Source organism: Cryptomeria japonica, chromosome 6 (genome assembly GCF_030272615.1).
Source record: "Cryptomeria japonica chromosome 6, Sugi_1.0, whole genome shotgun sequence".
In the NCBI taxonomy this organism is placed as follows: domain Eukaryota; kingdom Viridiplantae; phylum Streptophyta; class Pinopsida; order Cupressales; family Cupressaceae; genus Cryptomeria; species Cryptomeria japonica.
In genome coordinates this window covers 398,881,375-398,897,676 of record NC_081410.1, presented here as the reverse complement: position 1 = coordinate 398,897,676, position 16,302 = coordinate 398,881,375, and positions in this window count along the sequence as shown.

The following is a 16,302-nucleotide window of genomic DNA, read 5'->3' as shown; positions in this document are numbered from 1 at the left end:
ATACATATGTCAATAGAGATACCTTGGTTGGGAAATTATCTTCTTTTGATCTTGAAGAATTTGGACCCTCTAGAGTTGTGCAGACTGAACCTTCTTTTCATACATCTGCATCAGCAACCGGTAAGCAAGATTGGAAAGCTTTATATGAAAAGGAATTGGATGTTATGAAGAGAGAAGATGATGAGTTTGAGAAAATTGAAGCACTATTTTCTAGAAGAGTACCTAAAGGACAGGTAGGAAGTAAGTATGAAGGAAAAGCACCTTTTAAATGTTTTGCATGTAATAAGATTGGTCATTTTGCATCTAGATGTCCTGAAAGGAATTCAAGATTTGAAGAAAGAGTTAGAAGATCTTTTAAGCCTAACCCTAGATATTAGAACAAGTATAAGTACAAGAAAAACATAGACAAATCATGCTACATAGCGGATGAGGAAGGCATTACTGATTCTGATGATGAACTCATAGAAGAATCTACTAGTGGTTCCAACAATGGAAAGGAATGGGTGTTCTTGGCTATCAAGGAAGATGTTCTAGCACTGGAAGAGAATGTACTTGAAGAGAAGGAACTTTCTGCTAAAATTGAAGACAAGGATGAATGGGTAATTGATAGTGGTTGTTCACATCATATGATTGGAGATAAAGGGAAGTTTCTATCTTTGCAAGAATATGATGGTAGTCTGCTTAGATTTGTAGATGACAAAGAATGTAAGATCAAAGGAAAATGAACTATATTATTGGATGGTAAGAACAATATTGACAATGTTTATTATGTTGAAGGTTTGAGGCATAATCTTTTGAGTGTAGGATAATTGGCGGATAAGGGATTTCAATTACAATGCAAGGATGGAAAATGCAAAATCATTAACATATCAGTTTTAGAGATTGCAACCGATACACAAACAAAAGGTAATATATTTCATTTGAATTTCGGTGAGAAGACATATTTGATTGCACAAATTGATGAGAGTTGGCTATGGCATAAGAGGCCGCATCATGTAAATTTTGATTTCATTGTGAAGATCAGTTCAACTAAGCCAGTTAGAGATATACCTAAGATTATGAAGCCTTATAATCCGGTATGTAAAAAATGTCAAATGGGTAAACAGGTCAGAACCTCTTTTAGGAGTATACAAGATAAATCTAGTGATGTTCTTGATCTTATTCATACTGATTTGTGTGGCCTTGCTAGAGTTAAAAGTTTTCAAGGTGATAGATATTTCATGCTAATCATTGATGATTATTCTAGAATGATGTGGGTTACTTTTCTAAGGGAAAAATATGAAGAATTTGAAAAGTTTAAAATCTTTAAGGCTAAAGTGGAAATTGAGACATGATTGAAGATTAAATGTTTGAGGTCAGATCATGGTGGAGAATTCACATCTGGTGAGTTTAATAACTTTTATGAGAAGCATGGTATAAGGAGACAATTTTTTGCTCCCCAGACACCTCAGTAGAATGGAGTTGTGGAAAGGAAGAACAAAACTATCTTGGATGCTACTAGAACAATGATGATGGAAGCTAGTCTACCTCATATCTACTGGAGAGAGAAGTGTGCACAATGGTTTATATATTCAATAGAGTATATATCAAAGGAGAAATCGGTAAGACAGCTTATGAATTATAGTTTAGAAATACACCTACAATTAAGTATTTCAGAATATTTGGTAGTAAACATTATATCAGGAGAGATGATATCATTGGAAAATTTGATCCTCGATGTGATGAAGGCATATTTCTTGGTTAATATAATGAAAGCAAGGCATATAAATTTTATAGCAAGAGATTGCAGATAATTGTGGAGAGTGATAATGCCAAGGTGGATGAGCTGAATAGAGGTAAAATCGAAGTTTATGAGAAGGAACCGATGGTGGAAATGATTATATCTGAACTGGTAGCACCTTTACCTAAATAGAGTGTTGAACCAGTTACTCCAGCAGTATCAGAAATTCTACAATAACTAAAGAGACAAGAAGAGGAACAAAGAGTTAGAGGACTCCTAGGTATGTGAGATTGAATCATTCAGAAGATCAGATCATTGGGGAGAAGAACAATGGAGTAATGACAAGAAGAAGATTGGCAACTAATGAGGTATGTTTAATTTCACAAGTTGAATCAGTATCAGTAATTGAGGCATGTAAAGATGAATATTGGTTGAAAGCTATGGAAGAAGAATTAGATTAGATTGAGAAAATACACATGGACTTTGGTTCCCCGACCTAAAAATAAGAATGTTATTAGAACTAAATGGGTTTTTAGGAATAAATTGAATGAGGATGGTCAAGTTCTAAGGAATAAGGCTAGATTGGTTTGTAAAGGATATTCTTAGAAGGAAGGAATTTATTATGGTGAGACTTTTGCACCTGTAGCTCGGATTGAAGCTGTAAGATTATTTCTTGTCTATGCTGCCCATAAAAACTACAAGGTTTGTTAGATGAATGTTAAGTGTGCATTTTTTAATGGAGCTCTTGATGAGGAAGTTTATATTGAGAAACCTGGTGGTTTTACACTATCATACGATACAAACATGGTTTGCAAGTTAAGGAAAGCTTTATATGGATTGAAACAAGCACCTAGAGCTTGGTATGCAAGGTTGGATAAATATCTTTTGAAGCTTGGTTTTACTAAGAGTAATGCTGACAATAATTTATATTATAAGATCATTGATGATGATATATAGATTATTGAATTATTTGTTGATGACATTATTTTTGGAGGTGAAGATAAGTTGTGCATGGAATTTTCTAAAAATATGGAGAAAGAATTTTGAATGACGATGATTGGGGAAATTAATTTTTTCTTAGGTTTGCAGATTACTCAGACTGACAAAGATATTTTCATCTATCAAACTAAGTATGGTAGGGAATTGTTGAAGAAATTTGGTATGGGAGATTCTAAATTGGTAAGTACTCCTATGATTACAAATGTGAAATTGACAAGGAAAGATGTTTTTGCACCAGTAAATCCTACAAGATACAAATCTATGATTGGAGGTTTGCTTTATTTGATTTAGACTAGACCCGGCATATGAATGTTGTTTGTATTGCATCTAGATTTTAGAGTGATCCTAGAGAAAATCATGAGAGTGTGGTGAAAAGGATATTTAGATACTTGCAAGGAACATCAAAATATGGTTTGTGGTACCCTAAGGATGATGACTTTACTTTATGTGCATATACAGATGATGATTGGGCTGGAGATGTTGATGACCGGAAAAGTACTTCTGGTGGAGCTTTCTTTCTTGGAAAGAAGTTGGTTTTATGGATCAACAAGAAACAATCATGTACTTCTTTATCTACTGCTAAAGTTGAGTATGCTGTCGCTGCTACTAACTATACACAGGTTTTATGGATGAAGCAAATGTTGAAGGATATCAAAGTGCATTGCATTGGACTGATAGTTATTCACTTTGATAACTCCGCTTCTATTGACATATTAAAGAATCGAGTATTTCAATCTTAGACAAAGCACATATCTATCAAGTATAACTTTTTGAAGGAGAAGGTGGAAGAAAATGAAGTTGTTAGGACCTAGAGGCAACTGAGAGGGGGGGGGGGGGTGAATCTATTGTCTATTAATTTCAACCCAAATATACTTTAACCAAACTTAGTGCATAATATTGATAAAACAAACTTTAATGCCGGTAGATAGTTTAGCCATTAATGATAGTACCGGTAAAGTTTAATGCATGAAACATATAGACATATAACATACACAACACATAACATAGTTATTTGTACATGGAAAACCTGTAAGGGGAAAAACCATAGTGGGAAACCTTACCCACAATCAGATGATACTACTACAGATAGTATGTGTGTACAAATAGGGTCTGCACATGCAGAAAGGCCAACTGCCTAGAGCTCACTACTCAATCACAAAATGGGAGTCACACTGACTACAATTGGATGGTTAAATCCAATGATAATGTACTGCTCAAAATAACATCTTCATATGTTGGATTCAGGACCGGTTAGGCTCTGTTGTCTACCTCATACCTTCCTTGAATCTTTAATTGATGTCTGTGTGTATAGCTCTGCTTATATTCCATATACCTTATTACAATCCTTTTCACACTCCTCTTCATAATCTCACAAATGCGATCTTACATATATACCAGAAACTAAGACCAAATGTGTAGGTCGTCTCACTAAGATATTACAATAAAATCAATTAAAAATGAATCAATATGCGATGCATGATGTTGGCTCAATTTATTTACAATAATAACCAATCATCTCCATAACGTGTCGTGCTGATCTAGAATAGATAATGCTTGTTGGTCCATAACCTAGACCTATTTGCCAGTAATATCAAATATGCAAACCCGATTAGACCAATGACCAAATCACCAAAACAAAGTGTCCAAACAATGTCTTTGACATAACCAAGTAATCTCCAGATGATAACAAATTATCCTCAGTGCCGGTGAACAATATAGCCTACCAGTGAACCATATATTGGTGATTGTGCAGAAGTCACTGAACATGCCGGTGAACATAACCAAAGATCTCCAGAAGTATAAGTGTTGACAAGTGTTGACATCAATGACAAAACCAATGCAACACATCCATAATACCAATAGAAGTTAGACTTGTTATGTGAACACTAAAGAGCAGATTGCATATATTTTCACTAAAACTTTTCCTAAAGAACCATTTGAGTACCTGAGAGATAGGTTAGGGGTTTTTGTCCCTTCGATAGAGAACTGATTGATACATTTTGGCATCAGTCCGGTATGCATTAACAAAGATATTTTTTCATTTTGGCACTGATGTGGGGATGCTACTACTCAGGGGGAGTAGGCAGCTTTGTGATTCAGTGGTTTATGTTTTTGCTTTGATATTTTTGTCAGATTTCTGGCATTGATGTCAAAGGGGGAGAGATATTGATGCGAAAAAGAAAAACTCTGCTTCTATTGACATATTAAAGAATCCAGTATTTCAATCTGAGACAAAGCACATATCTATCAAGTATAACTTTTTGAAGGAGAAGGTGGAAGAAAATGAAGTTGTTAGGACCCAGAGGCAACTGAGAGGGGGAGGGGGGTGAATTAGTTGTCTATTAATTTCAACCCAAATATACTTTAACCAAACTTAGTGCATAATATCGATAAAACAAACTTTAATGCCGGTAGATAGTTTAGCCGTTAATGATAGTGCCGGTAAAGTTTAATGAATGAAACATATAGACAAATAACATACACAACACATAACATAATTATTTGTACGTGGAAAACTTGTAAGGGGAAAAACCATAGTGGGAAACCTTACCCACAATCAGATGATACTATTGTAGCTAGGAAATAGGGAACCATCACAAACATATAGATATTGGTCATTAGCTCAATCACAAAAGCAAATTGCAATGATCTATCCTAAACACATTCAATAGAGACATGAAAATTGAAACATTCAAAAAGATTATGCAAACCAGATGTAAATCCAAATGTTTCCTTCATGTGGCTCCATTGTTCTTCTTTCTTCTCCAAATAGTTTTGTTGTAGATCTCACCTTCAAGTGCATAAACCTAATTGTGAAAGCAAGATTGACATTGACACAAGAATACTAGAAGCGTGATTTGACAAAGTGATTAGAAATCTGATAGTCTGATTAGGGGATTTGATTGAAGAAATTCATCCAATTTATAGACAAATTGGAGAGAATGATCAAATTAGCATGATAGTGATTCAAATGGAAATTCAAATCAAGAATAGAAAAATTATGACATGTGTATGACAAATTGCTATGCAAGGATTTATGACAATTTATGACAAATTGCTATGTCAAGAATTGATTGATTTGTCAATTATGACAAATTATGACAAATTTCTATGTCATTCCCATGAATTTAGGAGAGAAATAGGAGGAAATTGAAATTAAGAATTAAGAAAATTAGAAAATTAGAAAAAGAGGAATTAAGAAAATTAGGAAATTAAGAAATTGATGAAAATTAGGAAATTAGAAAATTGAGAAATGAGGAAATTTAGGAATTAGTGAATTAATTAATACTTTTTCATTTATTAATTAATTCACAAAGAGGAAAAATTGATGAAAGATTAGAAAATTAGGTAAATTAATTAATAATTTATCATTTATTAATTAATTTACAAAAAGAGGAATAATTAGCCAATTAAATGAACATTTAATTGTGACAAGAAGACTTAGGATAAATAAATAATTTATTAATCCTAGAGGGAAAATGACAAACAAGATTAAATGATTAAATCATGAAACCCTAGAAGATGAATTAGCAATGCAAGGATGACAATTAGGTCTTGATGTAAAATTGACTCGATCATGATTCGGATTAACAAAGGACCAATGTGATAAATGATTTGATTGATAAAATGCGCAAATTGACGAGGAACAATAACTAATTGATCCAAATTGACATAATTGAGACAGACAACGATCGATGGCAAATTGATCGCAAAATGACAAAATTGACAAGAGGACAAGGATCGATGACAAAATAGATTGCAAGACGACAAGATTAAAAATGACCACGATCAATGACAAATTGATTGCAAAATGACAAAATTAAAAAGAGGACAACGATCGATGATAAATCAATCGCAAGAGGACAAAACCCTAATTAGGATTGACGATGTCCAAAATGAGGACAAATGAGCGCGCACATTGATGCGACAGGATAAAATCGATCAAAATCATGACTGGATAGTGTTGTCGACAAGACCAAATTTGAGAGCGAGATGAATGAAGAATGTAGAGGAATGACTCGATATTCACAAATGATAAAGACCAAGTGCGAATCATAGGAGAAATGTTAATGCATCGCAAAAACCTAAAATGAGGCAATGCGCAAATGTTAAAGTATGATTCCGCAAGGATTGACCATTTTTAGGTGTCTACATTTTGCCCCTCTTTGAGACAATGCGATTTTAAGCGTTGTTTCAAAGAACTATAATGAAAATGCCCCAGACAATAATAATGACATATGCATGCCCCGTCGAGGAATTGGCCAGAAACATGCAGAAAAGAGGCCAATTGATCAATAAAAATGATAGGATCGAACGGACTGACAATCGGAGATCAGATGCATGAAGGACAAGAAATTGAAGACACAAAAGACCGCGACCAACATAAGATGGAGAGGATGCATGTCCATCTATGCACTGACAAAGATCTATAAATGAGGCAAAGAGAATGAAATTTGCTCATTTGCACTAGCCAAAGAGGAGGATTTGTTGCTCTGGACAAGGACACTTGCAGATAGATGGCGAACATTCCAATGGTGGATCACCTTGGGGAACATGTACGCACATTCAGATGACTGGATGACGTGGGAGCAGTGATATGGATCTCAAAAACCCATATTTTCAATTTCATGAATTTTGACTGCTTTTGGGACATTGTGGGGCCCACAGAGGATGTAGGAAAGGAGTCTTGCGCTTGTGTAGGGTGAATCCTATGCTTGTGTAGGGTCTTCTGCACTTGTGTAGGGAGACACAGGCACAGGTTACATGACACAGGCACAGGTTCCCTGACACAGGCGCAATTGTGCAATGCAAACCCTAATTTTGGTCAAAATGACATGCAAATGATCTGGAAAAAGGGGATAAGGGTAGGATAGGTCAGATTAGATGAAAAACACCCTGATTAGACATGAAAATGAGGAAATGCAACCCATAGGAGAAAACCCTAAAGCTGAAAAAATGTGCCCCAATTTGTGATGCAGAGTCGACAGTATCCATTGATCACGTGAGAGAACCGACCAGACTGTTTCATGCTACGACATAGACTCAGGAGCACAGACAGAGATACACTAGCAGGACTTGGGATATACTATGTCACGTTCATGCCCGAGATTAGGGCAAACACAAGACTGCTTACCGCATTGGCAGAGTGATGGCATTTAGAGACCTCCTCATTTCATCTGGCAACTGGAGAGGCGACTATGACACTAGAGGACGTATGTCGTATCCTCTGCATTCCGATACATGGAGAGATGATAGAGTATGACCCAGTGATAGGGAGAGATGCATTGTGTAGATTATTCGAGTGTGACACAGATGATCTGGATATCGTCAAGAGAGAGATTGGCTGGGAGACCATGGCATCAGAGTATGATCGGCGATATGTGGTGATAGCCGTAGTGATAGCATGTCTACTAGCAGGGGATAGACGAGGACATGGATTCCCTATTGGATGGGGAAGAGTGCTAGAGCGGATGGTGATAGAGGGTACGGTGTATGCATGGGGACCATGTGTACTTGCTATGCTATATTTTCAGTTGCATCAAATAGCATATCATGGAGTGCAGACTTTGAGCTGTGGAGTCACACTGTTATAGGTATGGGCATTTGAGCACATAGCCATATGTTGACCGATTACAGATAGATAGGTAGTACCACACCGACCATATGTGTACTGTTATGGGGGAGCACTGAGATAGGGTCCTTTTGGATATATTGTACTGGCGACATGAGCTAGACCGACTGAAAGAGTTCATATGGAGGCCATATTGTGATTGCTCGGGATGGTTAGATGACAGTGAGGAGCTACCATATTGCAGATAGGAGAGGTACCTGATTGGGCAACTAGTGAATCGCTAGAGAGTGATTGAGATGTACCTACCAGAGAGAGTCAGACGACAGTTTGGAGAGAGGCAGGATGTACCTAGGAGGACTGCACACTTTTCTCGACCTCACAGAGAGACGAGTCAGTGGAGGAGTATGATTCAGCCACACATAGCATATGCTGACTTCTCACAGCTACAACAGAGACCGTGGGAGTGGAGATCAGATGTGGAGGACGCTGGGATGACAGATGAGTATGATAGATGGTTTGCACAATGACGGCCAGTGCCATTGACAGATCCGGATATTCCAGTACCTAGGTGATAGGAGGACTTCCCACTCACAGGAGAGGAGGAGGGAGATGATGAGGACGAGGAGGATGAGGGTGGGGATGAGGACAAGGGGGATGATGAGGACAGAGATGAGGATGGGGATGACGATGACGGAGATGAGGATGGGGATGACGAGCAGGAGGCATTGCAGGATATACCCATAGAGCCGGAGACAGCTAGGACAGAGGAGATGGAGATGTGTAGGGCTACCATAGCGAGTCAGCAGGATCACATTGCAACATTAGAGAGACAGCAGGATCAGTTCAGAGTAGAGATAGCTAGACTCACAGCAGCTCGAGATACAGCGATAGCGCAGGCACAACGAGAAGAACAAAGAGTCACTAAGTATATTGGGTCGATTCGGGATGCCCGTGCATGGGAGATGGCACAGATGCTGGTAGAGACCGAAGAGGAGATACGCCATTGGAGGACACTATATGAGAGTGCAGTTCCACCAGAGCAGAGTGCACCTTCATATCGGGCACGATCGAGGACAGAGAGCAGAGCACGCTCTCGGAGGTCATTGAGCAGCATGGGGGTGAGTGGACCTATGAGACCACCACAGCCAAGACCAGGAGGGACATCATCCATAAGACATTGCAAGGATGAGGAGGACAGAGGGAGCACCCAGTGACAGAGGCACGTGCTCCTTAGGACAGACAGTGGACATTATGTAGTTTGACATTTTGTGGTCAGCCTGCGGGCCATACTTAGGATAGATAGTCCAATTTTGTACTCCGATATTATTGTGATATATGATATGATATGAATCGAGATGATGGGATGCAATGTGTTATGACTTATTTGATTTTCTATGTATGGATGACTTATGCACTGTTGATGTATCATTATGGAACATGTATGGATGTATTTTTTTTATGTGTTTTTTTTTTTTGATGCATTGATAATATGAAATGGATAAAATGCTTGATATGTTGCTCGAGGTGATGCAAATGTACTAACTAAATGGATGCAAGATGCAACATATGTTTTGGGGAAAATGGAGCACTAGACCAAACTGACTATCTGAACAGACGGAAGAAATGTTAGTAAGAAGAAAATGAGATAGAGGATAGTTAGAGATGAAGAAAAACTTGCTTTCACCAATGCACTTTGTACGTGAGAACCTTTATTTAATATGGCAAAATGGATGCATAGCATCATGGCATTGAAGGCTAGAGCTGAAATGCAACCCTTTTTGCAAAAGATAGACATATCACAGACAAACAACAATCACAACAAAAAAAGAAAGGGACCATGAACCATCCCGGTCACTCTAAATCACTCAGTGACATCATCGAGCAACATAGGAACATGATCGAAGCCAAAGATAAATCGGTAAAAAGATAAGATGCACAAATTCCAACAAATCAAACAAACACCTTGATCTTCATTGGCAAAAGTTGAAAGTGCTGATAGGACGATCATGTTGTCTGGTTTCAGGACATGCGGTACCCCATCTAAGACAGGACATAGTCTGGTTTCGAGTATACCACACCCTGTATAAGACCCATGATATTAGTGACAAGGAAAAATGATATTGATCGTAACAGTTGAGTGATATGACAATTCTGATCAATTTGAATGTCTGGTTTGATTGAAAAAGTTCATCTGTTTAATGCGTGATTTTCATTAAAGCACAGTGTATGATTGCGAGTCATTGGAGGGATGCTCAGTGAGCTGTCTATGAACAGAGGGGTTATTTATTGCAAAAAAAATGCTTGTTTTTGGATTTTAATGTTTTGATAATTTTTTGTGTTCATTTTTTAGGACTTTATTTGATTTTTTTTTTTAGGGTTTTTTTAAGGACATTTTGCAATTTTTATGAGATTTTTTTAGGACATTTTTCAATTTTTATGAGATTTTTTTAGGACATTTTTAAATGCAAAAGTTCCAGTGATTGATCATGACAAGGGGAACACACCCAATATGCATCTGAAAGACATACATAGACTGGGACCAAAACATATGTACAAGAAACCGGAGTATGCAAGACAATGATGTTGACCAATAACAGGCCTGGAATAGAACATTGGGTCAAGACAAAGATAGACGTGAGAAACCGGCCGAGAGAAAGCATAGCTTAGAGGTCATGACAGATGACAGAGCAACGATCTCATTTTACACATGGCGCCTGTTTGCCAGGTTTTCACTAGAAGGCGAATCATTTTTCTTCACTTTTGTTTTTGCTCTTTTTCTCTTTTGCTTTTTTTTTTTTTTCTTTTCATTTTTTTCAATTTTTTTGTATTTTTGCTTTTTTCAATTTTTTTGTATATTTGTTTGCTTTTTTCAGGACATTTTTCGATTTTTAAAGATTTTTTTCAGGACATTTTTTTATTTTTATTATTTATTTTAGGACATTTTTAAATGTTTTTGATCTTTTTTCAGGACATTATTTGATTTTTTTGAATTATTTCAGGACATTTTGCAATTTGTTTATGATTATTTATGATTTTTGCCCCTAGTGTCTAGCAAGGCAAGGAATATGATAGGTGAATAAATAGGCTTGCTGAAATGATGGTGGATAGAGGGAAGAAAAAGGCCTTTTATTATGGAGACAATATGGATGCAATTTTCAAGGGCTATGGCGTGATGGGACAAGAGACTGGATATGACAATGTAAAGCAGTGACAGCGCATGAGGGACATGTCAAGAGGTTCTTGAAACCATGTTTAAATTTTGCATCCTTATGTCAGATCAAGATCGAGGAATGAAAAAGAGTGTAGGGATAGTGATAAGATATGGATAGGATAAGCAAGACCAAGAATGGATAAGGGACATGGATTGAAGGTCAGGATAGGATACAGGATAGGGGCAGAAAGTTGCAATAAGATAGGGAATATGGATGAAAAGTTATAATAAGCAAATGGATAAATGACCAAAAGCTATGATAGACTAAAAGCTGCAAACAAGATGCATGATGCTCATGACGATCGTCAGCCTTGTCAAGATCAAAGGTGGAAAGAGGAAATGGACCTAAAGGACAATAGGATATGAAGGGCAATGACAGGGGTTCGATAGGATAATGAAGGGCAATAGGATATGAAGGGGGAAACCTACCCCCAAGTGTGGTGTGCAAGAAGTTCATAAATTATGCATGACGCCTGTTTGCCAGGTTTTCATCACGGTACTTGTCCAAGGCGCCTGTTTGCCAGGTTTTCACCAATGGATGAATTATTTTTGCTTTACTTTTTTTCTTTTGTCTTTTTTTTTCACTTTTTTTTTTCTCACTTTTTTTTTTTGTATTTTGACTTTTATCAATAGAAGATGGACACATGATAGGGGATGGAAGAAGGACTCAATCGTCTTTTTTTTTTTGGATAGTAGCCTTGAAAAAAATGGACCATGACCTTTAAAAGTATGCTCAAAGACATGGGTAGGATAAGAACATGGAAAAAGAGATGAAACTAAGGCAAAAATTTATGCAAAGGATTGGATCAAAGGGATCGAAGGATGAAAAATATGCATTGGATAATGGATAGGGTATTGGAAGAATTGGGCTTTAGTGGATGGAAATGTTGGCAAGATCGACATTGGCACACACCTTGAGGGGTGATGGACTGATGGAGGAAAGATGTATTTTGGATATTGAGATTTGGATGGAGGAATAGCTTGGGATTTTGGGACATAAGAGCCCAAAATGGATGAAGAAGGTGACAGAGGAACAAATTTGAGAGGGTTGGATGGAGGAATAGCAATTTTGGATGCGAAGTTGGATGTTTCTTTAGGCTTTTGTGCTTCAAGGAGCTGCTTAGGGATCCACATGGTTTTTGATTTTTTATGCTTTTGTGGTTCCTTGGAGTGCATTTCTTGCACAAGGGATTTAGGAACCCATATATATTTTGACTTTTGGTTTTGAGCAATGGGCCTTTGTGACCTTTTGGATTTTTCTTTTTCTTTATAGATTAGATTGTTTCTTTGTTTTGACATGTCAATTATATTGGACATGTTGATCCTTGAATACATGTGGATTGCTAGACTTATGACGTTTACACTTGGCATCCAAATTGCTTGGAAGAGGGAATGAATGCATGGATGGATATGAATGAAATGGACTTCTTTTGGATTGATGAAATTTACTCAAGGATGTGTGCCTTTTCTGACCTTGCACAGAGGACAAAGGGATATAAGGACCTAAGATGGATGGAAGGTATGAAGAGGAAGGGATATGTTTGGATTTTGAAGGGATGTTGGATTTAGCAGGGGTACCCACGTCTTGAGGAATTTCACTGAGGCCATGACCCTTAATATTTTATTTAACATGAAGGGATGCTTGCTTATGAAGATCTACTCCTTTGCCTTTATGAATATCTTGACTTGTAGGATACTCTTTTCTTTGGGAAGAAGACGCGAGTCCATTATGAGGTGGATATGATATGAGATAAATAATGAGATCTTGAAGTGGATCGGATTGCACCAAAGTGGAAGAACCCATTATGCATGTCGAGGGTTCATGAACATCTTGCACTGACACGTTAGAATCATGAGGGGGATTAGGAACATGAGGGGGACTAGGATTGTGTAGTGGACATGGTTCAATGACAGGCTCTTCAAGAGATGGAATGGGAAAAATAATGGGATCATCAAAAGAAATGCGATCTTGGAGTGGATATGCTGGATTAGGATGTGGAGATGGAGGAACAAGTGAATCTTGTGGAGGATTTGAAGGAATAATTTGATCTCAACAAGGAGGAAGATCATTAGAATCCTCTTTAAAGGTGCTTTGCTCTTGACTTTCAATGGGATCATCGGAAAGGATGGAAGGGATATCTAGAATGTCAATGGGATTTGAAAGGATATTGTGTTCTTGAAATGGAATGGGATCATTTGGGATTGGATGAACTGGGATATCTTGATCTTGCTCAGGGAATGGAGTGTCAATAGGACTTTGGATAGGATGGACAAGAATAGGGGAATCATCGTGAGTGTCTGGGAACATGGGGTCCTGGTCAACAATTGGATGGGACGATAAGGTTTCAGGATCTTGATCTTGATCTGTTTCAAGACACGTTTCTTCATGCCCTAAATTATCCTCTTGACATGAGGTTGGACTTTGGATATGCATGGGGGATTCAGACAAGGAATCAATGTTTTGGCATGAAGGAAATGCACTTTGAACATTTGTGATGGATTCTGGCAAGGAATCAATGCTTGAACATGAGGAAGAGGGACTTCGAATGGGGTCTTCTAAAATAGGTAATGGCAATAAAGTGCTTGGTTGCATTGGGTCTAGTATTTATGAAACATGACAAGGATGTGCATCATGAATTGGATTATCATGGCAATCAATTATGGATAGCCCTTGGGTAATTTCATCCTTGGGTGTATTGTTTGATGAGGACAATATAGAAGGTTCTTGTGAAACTTCTAGAGGTGTAGGGATAGATGCCACTGGAGAGTCAATTTGTTTGCAGGGGGATGAGGCATTGCTAGACATAATTGTATTATCTTAATCTTCTTCAAAGAACTCACTTGGTAATTTCCTTAAGATCATTGCAATAAAGCCACCTTTCTTTCGAGGTTTTGACATGGTTGTATCTGGAATTTGAACTTGTTTTTGGTTTGATGTCATGTTTTGATATTGGACTTGGTTCAATTGTTTCGACATGTTTGAAACTTGGGTTGGTGTGTGCTGCAACCTTTGTTTTTGAATGTTTGGTTGTTGTTGTTGACATTGATATTCCACCATTGGTTGAACCATTTGTTGACATTGTATAGTTGGTTGGACATATTGTTGAAATTGGACCATTGGTTGTGTTGGTTGTATATGTTGAGCAATTGGTTGAACCATTGGTTGTATTGGTTGAAAATCTGATTGATAGTAAACACCTTCTTGTTCTTGTTGTGGAGGCACATAATGTTGAAATTGATGTTGTCTATTTTCTTGAAATTGTTTCATCATCTCTATTTGGGAGAGGAGAGCTGGTATGTCTGATCGTTCAATAAGAGATCTTACATCAATTGACTCAATTTTTGGATTTCGACCTAGAAATTTTCGAAACATTTTGGACATTTGTGATCTATTTTTCTCAATGTTTTTCACTCTTTGTTCCAAAATCTCATTTTCTTGAGCTAGTTTCTCCTCTAGTTTTTTTATTTGGACATTTACATCATCATGATAAGTTTGATCCAAGTTCTGAGACATGTAGAGATTGGATTGACATGATTGATTGCTCAATTGTGATGACATGGCTTCGTAAGAAGGTTGAGACCTCATTTTAACAAACATGTCACTATGCAATGCAACTAATGGGATTGACAAATGCAACCTAAAGGATGACAATGCAACTTAATGTTTTTGTTGTTTTTCAAGATTTTGACAAACTCATGAATGCAATTCTAAAAATGAAACCCTTAGGAAAATGGGATGATGTCTAGACCTCAAAGGACAAAAGGACCAAGTGACAAAAGGACAAGATGACAATGTCTCCCCTATATGCTTGGATACTAAGCTAGGTTTGACGAAATGACATTGATGACAAAAGGACAAAAGGTTTGATAAGGTCTAGACTTCCTAACAATAACTTAGGGTTTAATCAAAGATTTGGATTACTCAAGTATGACAAAACCTAGTTTTGACACTATATGCAAAGGAACAATTAATATGCAAGTGACCCTAATATGATATGATAATGACTTAAGCTTAATGAAGAGACCTAGGGTATGCAAATATGAATGTATGACAATGGTATTACTCTAATGCAAGAGGACACACGCAAATGGATGACCCTTATTGATATGCAAAGGAGTATGACTTAAGTGAAACCTAACCTTGGTACTTGACAATGAACTTTGCAAAATGCAACCTAGGATGAACCTAAATCTAAGTGACATGAATGTTGAGACAAGATTTTGAACAATGTTTGACAGCCATGTTTGAAGATGTTTTGAACTTTGTTGGATGAAATGTTCTTGTGTTTAGCCCTGTTTTGAATCAATTTGTCTTGTTCTTAAAATGAGATACAATTAAACTTTTGACAAGCAAAGAATACAAGATATTTCAACATAGACTCAAGACAATCATGCTCATTCCCACATTTCTTATGGTAGGCAAGGACATTAGGTACTTGAGAGGTAGACTTGTTATGGGATTCAAGGAGAATACATAGATGCTTGACCCCACGGGCTCCCCTCCACGACACTCACTTCTCAGGGCAGCCAAGCATCAGTCCCAATGGAAATCTCCCCATGGCAAACTTAGTATCTCTTCCAAGTATCCAAACTTGTCCTTCTCAAGCAACTAGAAGGATTTTTGGCCTCTAAATACAAGGTGTTTAGTAAGGATTTCTGTTAAGCGTTACTCCTTGATGTCATGCAAGCGTGATTGAGACATTAAGCCCACCAAGATACCAAACAAATGTAATCGCGCAAGCATGATTTAGACCATGAGGTCCTACGTAGATGTTGATATGAGAAAGAGTTCAAGGTTCA